This window comes from Miniopterus natalensis, chromosome 9, assembly GCF_054644295.1.
Source record: "Miniopterus natalensis isolate mMinNat1 chromosome 9, mMinNat1.hap1, whole genome shotgun sequence".
Classification (NCBI taxonomy): Eukaryota; Metazoa; Chordata; class Mammalia; order Chiroptera; family Miniopteridae; genus Miniopterus; species Miniopterus natalensis.
Genome location: NC_142089.1, coordinates 46,308,091 through 46,324,504, shown reverse-complemented (window position 1 = coordinate 46,324,504; position 16,414 = coordinate 46,308,091).

The window sequence follows — 16,414 nt, the reverse complement described above, 5'->3', positions numbered from 1 at the left end:
CGATGCCGGGGGCAGCAGAGGGGGGAGCCCGGGGGGGGGTTGTGAGGCCACGGCCCACAGGGAGGAGCAGGGCTACAGGGATTCGGGGCTGCCAAATGTTTCAACAACTGTCATATAGAAAGTCTTGTTCTGTGAGTCCTTGAAGGATGGGCTAAAATCCACAGGAAGAAGTCACAGTATGTAATTCTTCATATAGCAAAACCAGTATGTTAGGCAAACAGGGTGTGTGGATATAGACATAAATGAAAGTTGATTTTCACCTCACATTCTCTCTTTAAATCTGCCCTTTGAGAGTAGTGTCTCCCTATCCTGGATGAAAATTTGGACAAGCCCATGACTTTCATGTAAAAGAAAGTTCTACGGCTCCTTAAATCAAAAACACAGCCTCAAATCTGTAATTTAAAATGACAGGGACTATTAAGGGGTATCACCCTTCCTGGTTTTCCTGCCTCTTGCCACGTCTCCTCTCTCAGCTCCATCAGTGTGATTTCTGACCCTTCCAGGTATCAAAAATGTAGGAGAGAGAAGGGGACAGGCAAGGCCGGGCTGGGCTGCTTTGCTGTTTGGTCTTATGTCCGCAGTTCCCTCCATCTGGGTGACTGCAATCTAGTCTGACAGTTACTCCTTCCCCCTCTGCCCCTAGTAATCTTCCTCCAGCTTCCCCTCTACTGAGGCTTCAGTGCCCTTTGGGTGCCTATTAAACAAAATCTTTAAAAAACACACACACAAATCCATTATGGCTTGCTGTTACACACACGCAATCTGGAAGCGCAGGCCCCTCCCAATGCAGCATTTCTCCTCTGCTCTGCTGGCAAAGCAGCCAGCCGGGCAAGCCTCTCTCTCTTCATTCCCCCTTGGCTCCCTGTGCCTGCCAACTAGAGGAAGTAGGTGTCCAGCTCTCCAAGTGAACCCACTGAAGTTGCTTTCTCTTGAATTGAGGTGATGGTAGGGAAGGGGCTTTCTAATCTTTTCCCCACAAGATCCTTTCCAATCTCCTAAAACTTGGGCCTTTTATATCCTATGTGTTGTAGACAAGTCTTCTAATAATTCTCAGCCATAGCTGTCTCACTATTTTTGAATTTGGCATTTACTGTGAACAGAAACTGAAATAAGAAGAGTTTTGTGTTAACACCTTATTACCCAAGGGAGGACTTTTTCAGATAAATAGTACACTATTTATCATGCTGAGTTGGGGACTGGAGTCCGTTGGCAGTTTCCAAACTTTACTTTGACCTTGTTTTGCAATTTTATGACAGTGCCTCAGGGGCTGTTGGTGGAGATAGGAGCAATGTCTCAAGTGGGGCTCTGGTCCCTTGACCCTGGCATCAACTGAAGTTACATAAGATTTTATTGAAATAGGGTCATGCTGCCAAATAAAAGGCTGTTTACTCAGTAAAAACAACTTGTCTGATGACCATTCACTCTTTTGCCTACTCTAAGCAAGATACCAATCTCGGTGGGTTCACAGTGATCCTAGGTGTTCAGAGCGGCTATCACAGCTAATCAGCAGTTTCCAATTCCAATTACAGTGAAAAATAGATCTTTTTAGGTCTGCCATTTGCTTGCTCGAAGAACCTGGGTAAGATACTGAAATTTGTATAGGGTTCTCCCTAAAAAATGCATACACACTTTTTTCTGATAGCTCAATTGATATTTCTTTCTTTTCAGATTTAACCAATTGGAATTAATAATTATTCAAAGTGTGTATACGTTTTTAGGGGACACCCTGTATATCTCAATTTTCTCATCTGGTAAATACCTATCTGGTAGTATTGATTTGCATCCTGTATGTAAAGCGCCTACCATGATGTCACAATCATTGTTGGTACTCAGGAAATCAGCTATCTGGCCTTTCAAAGTAGCCTTGGAAGTTAATGAGCAACATTCCCAAGTACCATGCTCCACTATGTCATCAGTTTGAAGGGCTTTGCTCTGATGTTACCTGTGCCAAGGAAATACCATAGGGGAAACCATTTTCTTCTACTCCTTAAGTAAGAGAGTTAAATCTCTTAGAGAGTTTCCTTGGAGTCTTTTATCATGAATACGGGCACAAAGAGCCCATATGGGCAGAGCCCTAGTAAACCTCATCATTGGAGAGCCCAGAACTATCTTCCCCTACTTGAATGCAGACCAGCACAAGGCATTGGAAGGATGGCGTATTAAGATAAAAGAATTAACAACTGTTACAGGCTCTGCTTAAAAATTGCTGTCACCTCAGTCTACTAACTTCTAAAATCTCTTAGTGCCCCCAGGGAATAATTCCCAACATCATAATTTCCAGATGAAGGATAGATCCTGGGATGGTTAATTTTATGTGTCAACATGACTAGACTATAATGCCCAGTAGTTTGGTTATGACCTTGCTGCCTCATCCAATCATTTGAAGGCCTTAAGAGCAAAAACTGGAGAAGATGGAATTTGGTCTCAAGGCTGCAACATAGAAACCCTGCCTGAGTTTCCAGCCTGCCTGACCCATACCGCAGATTTCAGACTTGCCAGCCCTCATAGTTATGTGATCTAATTCCTTAAAATAAAGCTCCCTATCCAAATCTATCCTGATGGTTGTTTCTCTGGAGAGCCCTACAGATAAAAACTGATAAAGATCCCATCTTGGTTCTCCTCCTGATATCCAGCACAGTGCTGACCTCACTTTTCTTGGGTGAGGTTGGCCATTCCTTGAACATGAACTACAGCGTAAGTGGTCACAAGATTGGGCTCTATCTAGAAAAGCACTGTCACGGGTTTGACTCTGCCCTGCCACTTATTACCTGTACCTGGCTCATCTTTTGTGCTCAGCCCTGCAGGCTTCATGGCAAGTCAGCCACATAAAGCCCATGTCTTTCCCTGTGACACCTCTTGTAGTCTCTCCCCTCACTGAGCCCCTGGTGACAGAAGTCATAATGACATCAGCATCTAAGACCAACTTACAGGACCCATGGAGATTTTGTCTTCCCAGAACGGTTGCCGAGAGGGGACAGGTGACACAAAGTGGAAGTGCAGGAAATAACACCACGTGGGACAGACAATAAAAAGAAAGACAGGAGATAGGAAGGAGCCAGCAGGGAAACTGTGCTCTCCTTCTCTGCAGCAGGTCATTCTCACATGCAGTGGTTCCACGCGGATGCCCAGACTCTCCAGAGTGTCCCATGGAACCAAGCACACAGCTGTGGAGAAAAGCTCACAGTAAAGCACCACTTTGAATTTGCTTTCCTTCCTTCCTTGCCTCACTTCTCCTTTTCCTTCATTTATAATTCCCTGGAATTGCGCACACACACACACACACACACACACACACACACACACAAAGTATTGACATGTAACATGTAAGATTTGTCTTCTGAAGACCTGGGCCAAGACACTAGCAGTATGACCTTGGTAAATCACTTAATCTAAACTCCCATTTTATTCATAGGGATGTTTTAAGGATTGGAGGAGATAATGCACAGGTCTTGGGGTCACTTGATAAATAACAACTATAGCTGTTGCTGCCCCCTTATAGTAAGTGTACAGGGGCAGTCCCACATGGGGGAGAGGCTAAAGCTCTCCAGTGTTGCCTGTGACCCAGTGGCTAATTTGTCTAATTCTGGGCCCATTAATAGGAAGCCTGCTGCTGCTGCACACATAAGCCAAGTTGTCTAATAACAGCAGAGCATAATGCCTGTTCCCTCAGGGCAGCTGGCTCCCGATTGAAAGAGGAGTGAGGAGCTAACCATTTCCAACACTCCCCCTAACCTCACTCCTCTACTATCTCTATTTCTGTAGGAAAGAGTAAATGGTGAGGAATCAGCCAGAAGTGTTTAGAGAAAGTTCCTTCTCATGAAAACCAGGAGTGGTGAAGACATATTCCATCTGCTCCCATGCATTGCAGTACTTACTTTATCTTGTCCTACCTTGAATGAAGAGCTGTTAGAGAGGGGGTGGGGATTTCTCTTGAGTAAATTTCATTTATCCTGAAACAGGAAATAGGATGGATTTTGAGGCTGCGATTTCAGGGCTAGAGTGCAGAGATAGGGGAAGGGGCTGGTTCTGGGCTCCAGGCCCTTGCTTGCAGGTGTGTCTTGGGAGAAATGGCGGCTGCGTGCATGTGTATGTGTGTGCATGTGCATAAAACAGAGAAGCTACAGAATCAAGCATATAAATGATTGAGAACTTGAATTTATGGAGGCAGAGAGAGTCTACAGCTGAGTACACCCAGGGTGGGGATCAGAAGAGAGGCATTCTCCTCTCCTCTACACCTAGAGGACCCTCACCTGCACCAGGACAGGGGCAGGGGCTGATGCCACCACCCTTCTTTAGAGGCTAGGGCTTGTACTGGCTCCAGGACTGCCAGGCTGTTTGGTAGGGGTTCATGACCAAGCCACTAGGTTGCCAATGTTTCAGTGAAACCATGTGGCACAGCAGCCAAAGGAATGGTAATCTTCAACAGACAAAAAAGTGTTCTCTCTTTAGGGCCATGCCAATACAGAACTCACTGGACTGAGGAAGTATAATTGAGACTGTAGAAGCTAGCCTGATAGGAAGCAAGGACAAACTTGTGGTTAGGATGAGGTCTCAGTTATTTCATTGGCATATTTAAAAGATCAGGTCCTTTTTTTGTTACCTGAGTTGGTACTGGAAGGTGATTTCTTGTTTACACCTTAGGTTTTTGGATACAAGATAGCATAACAATTCAGATTATACATATGTTCTGGAGCTAAACCGTCTGGATTTAAATCCTGGCTCTGCCGCTTACAAGCTTTGTCACCTACCATCAGCCTCCTCAAATGTGAAATAGGAATGGTAGTAACTAACTCATGGGATTTGAGGAGAATTAAAGAAAGTTAACACATGTAAGCACTAGGCACACTGGCTGGCACATAATAAGCATTCACTAAATGTCAGGTAGTACCGCTACCTTGGTTGTTCTCCTAGAGAAACAGAGGCTCCCATAAGGCTCCCAGAAAAGGCTGAGCATGATCACAATCAAGTCTTAATGATGGAGTTCTTTCTTCAAAAGAAAGAGACTGAGCTGAACATAGAATGACAGAAGTCAGAGTTTGAGGTTCAGGCTCCCAACTGAGAGTTATTTTAAGGTATAAGCAGGTAGTGTCATGAAGACTTGAGAGCAGCCCAGCGGTGCCATAGAGACGCCATTGGCAAGCAAGTCATTTGGCAGAGCCCAGATTGTTCCTCAGAGATTCAGGCGAGTGGCCCAAATGGATTATTTTTGTTTTCATTTCTAAGGAGAAACTGGAAGGGAGGGAAACTTGGATCCAGAGAGTGAAATGAGGGTATTGGATGAGATGATCTCTAAAAACTGTTCCAGCATTCTTCCCAGCCTGGAGTCTGTGAGCATGACTCAAAGAGCAGAGATTTTAAAATATTTAAGGCAGAGAGTTCAAGCAAATGCTCGGGAAAATATGTCCCAACCAAATTCCTGCTGAGCCTCAGAATACCCTGGAAAGGGAAATGGTGTGTTTCATAGCCTGAGTTGTGGAAAATATGATGAAGCAGAGGAGGCTGGGGGAAAATCTTACACTTGCAGGGAGATAGGCTTCTCTATCCAGCCAGTTTCTCCTCATTTCACCATGGCTAGAAGGAAGCTTTAAAAGGATTCGGATGGACAAGTTCAATGGCGGCTACAATCAAATGATCCCTATTCTCTTTTGAAATCTGTTTGAGCCATGGTCATTAGACCAGGCCAATAAGGGTAAAACAACGTATGAATTATATTCAAGTGTGTCTGTCTGAAGATCTCCAGACTAATGTAATGGCCCCACATGTCTCCACGAAGCAGTCCAAATAGCTGTGACATGCAGTCCTTGAGTGCTATAAAGTCATATAAAATTATATAAAATTAGGCTGTAAAACTCTATTTGATGGATAAAGATATTAAAATGGAATTAAAGTATTGTTACAAGAGAGGAATTCTTGTACTTCAAGAGATGAAAGAGGGGGGAAGTGTTGAAAAGTCCAAGGATGAGACAAGCAGCTGCTGTACAAATCTCCTTGCTATTGTTCAACTAAAGCACCCCTGAAGTTTCTACTGCAGAACGCCAATCATTCTGCCAAGATGTTGGCTCAACAGTCAATGTAGGAGTTGAAGCTACTCAATTTGGTCCATCAGCGAAGCTCAGGCTCACCATGCTCCTGATCTCTTAGCCATTTGTTCTCTAGGATGGCCTTTGCCACCCTGCTTGTCATTATTTCTTTGGAGGAGAGAAGAAGGGAAAGGAAGAGAAATCTTGTAAGACATTGATTGAAATCTAAGAAGAGACGGTAGTCTTTCCCTAGAGCTGTCTTCCTGCTCACACCAAGCTTTGCCATCTTAAAAGCACAGCACGATTTAAAAAGCAAAGCAAAGCATTAATGTTATGGCTCCAGCTTGGGCAATTTTTAAATTATTATTACTTTTTTTTGAGGCTCAGAGGACTTGCCTATTAACTCTGGCTCCCTTTATCTCCAGCTATAAGCAGATTTGGAAAAGGGATTCTCACACAATGACCTCAGACACCACCACGTATATTGGGCCCTTATCATTTTTGGAAGAAGTGGTTACATCCATGCAGGTTAGAATACCAGGTGGAGAAAATATATCTCCCTCCAAAAAATAAAAATTGGCCCCATCTCTTGGTGACTCAGATTTCCTACCTAAAAATTAGAAACCTAGGCTCAAGCCAGTGTCTCTGTGACTGGCCAAAACGTCTGACTATTTGAAAATATGTGGGTGTGGGGTACCAAGTGCACTCATCCAGAGGGCTGACTCACATTTTGGCAACTGTGTAGCATCAAATAGCATCTAGTTCAAAGATTTTCATAGAATTAAAAAAAAAAAATCAGCAAAAATAATTTTTGGTGTAAACAATACAGAACCAAATGTTTATTGCAATATTTTGAACACTAAGGGCTAGTTTAGCTCTGAGTGTGTCTTGGTTGGTTTTCTCCCAGGCCACTGGTCACCCTTTCTCAACCTTCACTATAACACATGCAATTAAAAAAAAACCACACTAAGATCTGGGTTCAAATTCCAGCCTCCTAGGAAACTTTTTTGGCTACCCTGAACCTCAGTTGTATGATCTGTAAAGTGGGAATGATAACTTACCCTGTGGCATTATTGTGAAGAGTAAACACAATGTACTTTAAACCCCCAGCTCACAGAAGACCCTTGATAAATGAACAGTAGCTTAGTGAGGACAAACACCTAGTGAAGGCAGAGGTGGAACCATTCTTCGTGAAACTGCTCTTTAAATTTCCTCCTCCTGTCCCAGAGTTTCTCAAAAGTGTAACTTCTGACCATTTGCTGCAGAATCCTTCATGGTACTTACAAGAGACAGAATTCTGATCCCTGTCCCAGATGTGGCAAATCAGGATCTCTGGGAATCACAATTTCTAACATCTCCCTAGTCTCCAGATGATTCTTCAGTATCTTAAAATTATAGAACCACTAAATTGGAGTGCTTGTTGAAACATATTACTTTTTTGAGTCATTGGTTTGTAAAGAAATAGATGGATCATATGTTTCAATGATTTAAAAGCACTCTGCAGTTTCTGAGTCCTGAGACCCAGAGAGCCTCTGACAGATTAAACAATCTGGTCATTCTGGGGAAGTTTAAAAAGCCAGTCAAGATAGTTCACAGGCTGGGAAAGGGTGCGGACTGGATGGAGAGGGGCAAAGTGGGGGGCAAGTGGGGAATGTCTGTAATACTGTCAACAGTAAATAAATAAAATAAAAATAAAATAAAATAAAAAGTTCACAGGGAAGCTATCTTTTTATTTTTCCTTGACTTGCTGGCCGACTAATTTCGTGCTACTATTTAGGCCCAATGGGCAGTACTTACCCAATTCACTGGGCTATTAAACACAATTTTACATTATTTGCTCATTTAGCCTAATAAAATTCCAACTACTACAGAAGATTCCTAGTCTATAATCTACTTATTTTGAGACACAGTAGTCCAAAATAAACTCTTGACCCAGGAGCACTGAAGTCTTGAACTTGCCATTGAACAAAAGAAAAAATTATTTTGCTGGCATAAGACATGGGCTAGTGTGGGCTCGTTAGTACAAAGGTGAGCGCCTAAAAGGCAAACACTGGCCACTTCTTTGGCAATGGAGAAGTGTAGCCCCGGGGTATCTACTCAAAAAACAAACAATGGAGTTGGCAGGGCCTTCGGGCTACCAGTGTTCATTTAACAGTGAAACCAGGGAAGCACTGTGAAGCCTGAAAAATAAGTGAGCCAATTTCACTGGCAAAGGCTGAGAGCTCCCCCTCAGTATCAGTGGAGCCTTTATTAAATGCAACTCACAGCTGAGCAGCGATATGGAGAACTTGGAGAAGGGCCACGAGAGGCAATCAAGATCAATCAGGCTTCGGAGGAATACATTCTTCCAGGGACTGGCCTGCTTTAGACCAGAGCGGTAGGGCTGCGGGCTGGGAGGGCAGCTGTGCAGGGGAGATTAACGGTGCACTGAGATGGCTAAGAGATAGCTAGGAGTACAAATATTTCTGCTAAGAACATCAAAAGAAAAGGCTTGGGCTGCACTTCAGCAGAAATTGGGCTTGAAATGGAAGACCTGGTTGCGAGGGAGAGTGTTGCTGTGTTTTAGTGTTTTGGGGCACTCTCCAACGCTGCTTTCTCACTTCAAACCACCTGCTCCCTTCACCTCCTCCTTCTCTCTCCCCTCACTCCAGTAGCCACCACTTCTTGACTTGGGGCCAACAGTATTCCAGATCCTGGGCTAACTGCTTTATGTTTCTGATCTCATTTAATCCTTATGGTAACCCTGCAATGTAGGTAGTGGCATACTCACTTATAGAAAACAGGCTCCGTGAGATTAAGCAACTTTCCCAGGGTCACATAGAAAGTGGCAGCCTCCAGGAGTCTTGTTCTAAATCTCTGTGTGCTATTTTATCTCGCCTACTCTCCTGCACACCCCGAGGCCAGTGTGGTGGGAAGCAAGTAAATGAGTGAGCTGGGGCAAGGGCAGGAAACGAGGTCAAACGTAATGGGGTGGGGTTGGGGTGGGGTGGCCACCTGATGAAAAGTGTGCTCTTCAAGGCCATGAAGGATGTTGGATTTTCTTCTGAATGTGAAGAGAAGCCACTGGAGAGTTTTGAGCAGAGAAGTGCTATCCTAGGTTTTCAAGAGAGCTGTGTATGTATTTTAGGAGAGAAGGGATAGAAGCCAGGAAAATAGCTTTGTAGCTATTTTAATAGTCCAGAGGAGTGAGGGTGGCCCCCACAAGGCTTTAGTGGTAAAGATGTGGGGAGGTAGGAGGATTCTCGAGATATTTCGAGAGTAAAACAAACAGCATGTAATGAATTGGCAAGTGATATGCCCTGGGTCACACAGGTAGTAAGGCTGGACAGGACAGGGGTTGGAACAAGGCTCTTACTCTCTGAGGCTCAACCCTGTGATCTTTCCCTAATTACAATGAGCCATGGCGACAGGTTACTGAGAAAGGGATTTCCTGAACCTGAGGCCAAAGTATAGAAAGTTTGCAGCATGTAAAACTTATGACTGAAGTGTGTGTGTGTGGGTGTGGGTGTGGGTGTGTGTGCACGCACACGTGTGTATCCTGTGTGTCCTTGGCCCCTTCTCCTCTCATACCAAAAACAAGATGAGTTGATAGGAGAATATTCAGAACACAGATAAAGAACAGAGAAAACCATTGCCAATGACCCCGTCCAAACATTTCGGCCCACATGGAATACTAACGGAGCGAGGTCAGTTGACAGCCCGGATCAGCTACCATGGACATGGTGAAAGGTAGATTTTATGTTTTAAGCTGTATTAGGTGGATGATGGGAGGAGCCGCTCAACAGAAAAGACCCTGCGACCACATTTTCACAGTAAAAGCCAAGTGGAAGATTGAGCAATTACCCAATAACTGCAGGCTGGGGAGTCAGCCAATTTGGGTAACTCAGATAAAAACATGTGCCTTGGCTGCCTCTCTTGCCTGAATTACTCGATAATGGCCCAACTGTCTGTTTTGCTTAGTTGAAGAGAACAAGAAACAGGTCCATCGGAGCCGGAGACCCTCCATGGCCATGGGGTAGCCCAGGCTGAGGAGCCAGCGGGGAGCTGCCCCCGGGGGCCTGGTTCGGGCTGGCCCGGTGTAGCTGCCCGTGGTGAGAGCCTGCTCTGTCAGTGCCCTCTGCTGTTGTCCAGGCACCCTCAGATGGACGGTCCTTATTCTGATGTTTCTCAAAGTCTAGTCTTGAGACAATCTTGAGAAAGAATAGTTATAATAAGAGAGATAGCCTTTGAGGAAGTGATTGGAACACAAAGGCAGCAACTGAGCCACACGGAATGGGATAAGTGGGGGACAGGGAAGGCTTCCTGGAGGAGGTGATGCCTGAGGTGGGTCCTAGAAGATTAGTAGTAATTAGCCGGGAAAGAGAGATGAGGGAGAAGGAAGTCTACGTGAAAACCAGTGGCATTTTCCCCTCTGCTGGTAAGCGTTAGTTTTCCAAAGAATAATTGATAATATTCAGGCTTTACTGCACACCAGACAGCTCACTAAGCACTTTATAGGCATTATCTTATTGCATCTTCACAGTAACCATTTGAGAACGATGCTATTACTATCCCATTTTGTGTCTGGGAAAACTGAGGCGCAAGGAGAGTTCAGTAGTTTGCCCACAGTCACCCCAGTGGGGTGTGGCAAAGCAGGACATCAGAATATATGAATTCGAAGTCTTTGCAATGCTTCTCCTTGTCTTGGTTTTGTCTGTAACTTGGCTTCTGTAGCCCTGGGTGGGGCCACACAGTTTCCACACGTGCCTCTGACAGATCAGAGCTAAGTCATGCTTCACAGAGGCCAGAAGTCTGCTCTGAGAGTAGTGCCCAGCAGGCAACTGACACTAGAGGCGGCAGCTCCGCCTTTGACCTGCTTGCTCCTGAGCCAGCTCAGCAGCACCTCCACTCTGCCCTCCTTGGTGCCTGGCACCTTGTCTCTGACCCTGTGTGAACTCAGAGCACTCCTCAGAATCCTGAGTTCCCTGCAGACTTTGGCGGCGTCCGCTTTCAGCGTTCTCTTCTATCCTAACACAAGTGCAAGCCTGTCAGAGGGTAGGACTGTGTCTCTGTTAGAATTTTCCTGATCCCTCTCCCACCTCCCTATTACTGATCTACTGCAAGATCCAGGCCCTGCTGAGGAGCTAGCTTTACCCACCAAGACTCCTAAGATGTGTTTTAACCGTTGTCATGAACTATATCAGGCAATACTCCGAAAGGCGAATAATAAACTAGAACTGCACACGGTCTTGCTTGGAGGAGTTTCCACCAAAGATGAAATTGTGTGGTTCAGAACCACACTGGCGAAGTAGCAGGCTCATCGCGGTGCATCTGAAAGAAATGAGCTAATAATGAGCATTGGTTCTCCAGAGGCTTCAGTCTGATTCTGGGAAGTAAATATTTTGAAATTAAATTTATAAATGGTTTCCTTTTTCAAATATAGTTTCATAATACCTTTGGACTTAAAAAGTGTTTTTGCAAACATTCAAATTACCTTTGCAAGCTAAATTATAGAGAGATTTCTATACCCAAATTACAGATGACACATCCACTTGCCTAAAAAGGTCTTTAAGATCTGGAAGGGAGTTTAGGTAGACAGCAAGTATCGTGTTTTTTTCTTTTATTTTCTTTCTTTCTTTCTTTCTTTCTTTCTTTCTTTCTTTCTTTCTTTCTTTCTTTCTTTCTTTCTTTCTTTCTTTCTTTCTTTCTTTCTTTCTTTCTTTCTTTCTTTCTTTCTTTCTTTCTTTCTTTCTTTCTTCTTTCTTTTCCCTCCTTCCTTCCTTCCTTCCTTCCTTCCTTCCTTCCTTCCTTCCTTCCTTCCTTCCTTCCTTCCTTCCTTCCTTCCTTCCTTCCTTCCTTCCTTCCTTCCTTCCTTCCTTCCTTTCTCCTTCCTTCCTTCCTTCCTTCCTCCCTCCCTCCCTCCCTCCCTTATTTTTTTTTGAGGTTGAGATAAGAAAAGAATTTCATTTGAGAACATGGAACTCATTACCAGTATAGACGCTTTAACCTCTGACTTTATTTCTAGAAATAGGTAAAGCACTGTCCTCCCCGGGCTACCTGGGGCAGAGCAGTGCTTGCCAGACCTCTGGTGCTCCAACAGCCCAACCTCAGCTTGCCTGATCTCCTGTCACTATCCTCCTAAATAAATAGATGGTGTTTTTACCATGTCTTTTCCTTCCATCATCTCATTTTAGCTTCATAAAATTGTTGCTTTTAATGTTAAGAAAGCTGGCATTCGGGGAGGCTAAGCGTCCTTGTTGTACAGTTCATTGGTGTCAGAGAGTGTGCTAAAATCCAGGTGTCCGGAATCCCATGCTAAATAAAATGCCACAGGTATATAAAAGACACTTGCTGGCACATGCCTGGGTTGGGGGCTCCATCCCCAGCAGGGGATGTGCAGGAGGCAGCCAATCAATGACTCTCTCATCATTGATGTTTTTCTCTCTCCCTCTCCCTCTCCCTTCCTCTCTGAAATCAATAAAAGATATAGTTTAAAAAAAAAGATATTTGCGGAAGGAAGGAGAATATTTTGAGAATTTAAGAAGAGCTCATTTGGAATTTGAAGTTATCCTAGGGTGCTCAATGGTGAGCATTATTCTGATTAGTTTCCTATCAACCTCATGCAATCATCAGAGTGTTTACCACATTATACTGTGGCATGCAATGCACAGAAGCTGGTCCCAGGACTCACAATCTCTTCTCTTTTTTTAAATTTCTTTTTTATTTATTAAGTTTTAAAATTCATTGATTTGAGAGAGACATGGGTTTGCTGATCCACTTATTTATGAATTCACTAGTTGCTTCTTGTATGTGTCCTGATCAGAGATCAAACCTGCAACCTTGGAGTATCGGGACCATGCTCTAACCTGCTGTCAACCAGGGCCTCGTCTCTTATTTCTTAACAGCTTGCTTTCTTTTTGTGATATCTCCCTACCCACACACATTCACCATCCACAGCTAAACTCTGCTCTCAGCCCCCACCAAGTACAGATCCTTGTTCGATTCTTGGTAAGTACTGTACATGTTGACACAATTTAGAAAGGGAGAGGGTGTTTCCTCAATATGTTGAATGGGGACATGATGATGTACAGAAATGTGTTTGAAATGTGTGAAGGGCCATGCAAATAAAGGTACCAGCATAACCATCAACAGAGCTAATAAAATATGATGGTGCAAAGAGTGCCGCACACAGAAGTGCAATAACTGATGTAAAGCGAATGATATCAAATCCTAAAGAACGTTCACTGAGCCATGTATGCAGAATGAGATCACAAAAGTGGTAGCTTGTGTTTCTTTACCCCTTTTACAAGAAACTATTTTTATGAAATGTAAAATTTCATATCAAGTAATAAATGAAATATCAGGCTTTAAAGATTACCTTTTGACCATCAAATTGGAAAAACAATTAAGATACTATTAATTCCACTGGTAGGCAGGATAGACAAGTGCTCTGGGAAACACCTCAGACACTGCCGGTGGAGATGTAATCAGTGCAGCACCCTGGGGGCAGTTCATGACTTTCAGAATCTTAAAACTATGCGTGCACATCCGTTCCACTTCTGAGAATTTGCACATGGGAAACAGGATATGAATGAAAAGGTAGCTATGAAGATGCTCACCGTAGTGTTACTTAAAATAGAGAGTGCTTAAAGTACAGAGGGTAAGAAGGTGGTATTTGGAGCCACTGAGCTGTGAGATTCAAATCTAGGCTTTGTCGCTTCTCATTGAGATACTGGACATACTACTTTTTAATGTCCATGTTTGTAAAATAATGAAGATCATAATAGAACCCGTTTCACGAGGTGGCTGTGAATATTTAATGAATGCATGTAAGGCGCTCAGAGAGGGCATACTGAAAGTGCTCACAGTATTAATTGTGTTATAATGAAAAATTAGAAACAACCTGCATGTCTAATAAATTGTTTCATCCCAGCAATGTAGTGCTATATATCAATTAAAATGATGTTGTAGATGAATAATATTTGACTTGAAAAAATGTTTATTCTATTAAAAGGGAAATGCAGAATATAAAATAATATTTACTATGCTATTGAATTCAAGCAGATGTTTCCTAGACCTTTGCATACTTGAACTTGTTTTGAATTCAAATCTATTTCTCTTTCCAAAAATTTAGTTACAGTTCAAAAAAGCAAAAATAAAATAGTGGTAATTTCAGTTCCTTTATCTGCTGGGGTGGGGGGGTCACTGAGAGTTTTTCCTGAGCTAATATACTCCTGGTACATAGTGAACAGCAATTCAAATGACTCCTGTTCTAAATAACAGAAGCATTTCTTTTCTTTTTAAAAAAAGATTTTCTATTGATTTTTAGAGAGAGAGGAAGGGAAAGGGAGAGAGAGAAACATCAACGTGAGAGCAAAACATGGATCAGCTTCTTCCTGCACGCCCCCTACTGGGGGTGGAGCCTGCAACCTGGGCATGTGCCCTGACTGGGAATCGAACTGGCAACCTTTTGGTGCAACCAACTGAGCCACACCAGCCAGAACAGAAGCATTTCTTGAACTAACAGGTAAGTTCCATGCCCTAACGAAGTCCTCAGATCCCATCTAGTCTCATAATGCTACTAGAGTACTTACACATATAATTTACCAAGTCAAGAAATACTACAGCTATTGGCTTTCAAATGCTTTTAACAATTTTTAAAAGCATGAACTATGATTCTAACAGTGTTTATTATGAGACACTCAAAAGAGATGTAGTTATCATTTTAAAAAGTAATATGGACTTTTGAGAATAACATTTGCATAATATAAAATTACCACTAAATGTTAATACCACCTACTAACAAGACTCAAAGGTATTGACTTAATGTAACTCTGGTTTCAATAATTGGTGATTCAATTGATTTGCAGAGCAAAGTAGTTATTTTTACCCTCTTTCAGTTCATGACTCTGAATGCCTAAGAGATAACTACTTGCTACTTGTTGGTCTTTGCTAGTCCAACAGAAGTCTACCTTCAGTCCTCACAAAAGTTGATCACCCCCAACTTTAAGCAAATAAACACTGTTGCCTGCATGCCTGCATTGAGTATTACTAATATGGAAATGCTTCAATTCTTTCCTAATTAAAAGTTATAAAATTAGGACCTCTGACTTCCACCAATAGGAATGAAAACAGCCATATGTTTGCATCACATATAATTTTTTTTAGTACTTTCATATCTACCTCATTTCATTATTAATATGAACTACTTTAGATGCAGGATAAATAAACCTCATTCATTTTGACAACTTTGAACCTCTCTGCTATGGAAGATTTATCTCAACTTCGGGCATTCATCTTTGGAACTAAAAAGGGTAGTGATGTGGTTTGTAAAAACTCTCTGAACAGTCAGAGGGTGGTGAGCACAAGAAAAAGACAAAAGAGAGAGGCGAAGGAACACTCCCAATCAAGCACCTCCTGAGCTAAAGGACGCCGATTAGATCCAGCTGGGAAGCGCTGTAAGCCGCTGACGGCAGGGCCTGGCTGGACGACAAGCGCTTTCCTCGACATCTGGTAAAGGTAGAGCTGACCTCACCGCCCCTGCCCGGGACAGGTAGGCTAAAGCCCCAGGAGATTAGCATCAATTCCACAAGATTAGGTACAGTGACTATTGACTATGCTCTTTGTTTCTGGCCAAATGGATTCTAACTGGGGTAGCAGGTTTAAAAAAACACCCAACACTTTTTTCTTCCTTTTTACCTTAGTGAAATGTAGGCTTGTTGCTCTGGTTTGAGGCAGATAGTAAGTTACTTACCTCCACATGATTGCTTTCTGGTTGCGTTTATGATCACCAGAATAGAATTACAAATAGTCCGCTATTACTTCCAGTCCTCAGCCAGATGTAAATCTGCTAAGTTAAACAAAGACTTAAAAACTTAAGATTCTTAAGATTTTTTTCTCATTACCTTTTGATTTGTCCTGACTGGTCTATGAAAGGCAGGAAGTGGATACTGATTAAGTTCTTTAAATCCAAAAATGAGTGAAGGTGGCACTACTTACTTTTGTAATTCCGAGACAAGAGTCCACTGCTACTTAGGATAAAGTCCTGAAGTTCAGATTTCAGCTCTCAAAATCACAATCCCTAAAGAGTGTTCACCGGGAGAAAAACTAGTCTCTGCTCCAGAAACGCTGTTCAGAAACTCCAGACTTCTAAGTGTCCTTCTTTACCCCTGAAGGAAAACATTCTTATGGCCCATTTCTCATTTCTGACTTGGGATATCCCAAAAGGTCGTTTTGAAAAGCTCTCTGCCTTTTCTTTCACACTAATTTTATTAGCGAGTCCAAAAGAGATGATTTGCCAAATTAGATGTTTTCATGTGTTCTTTTGTTGAGTAAGTGCAACCATCAACAAATAAGTTTCCTATTAAAATATACTCACAACACAGCTCAAAACAAAATGAACTTTTAAAGTACGT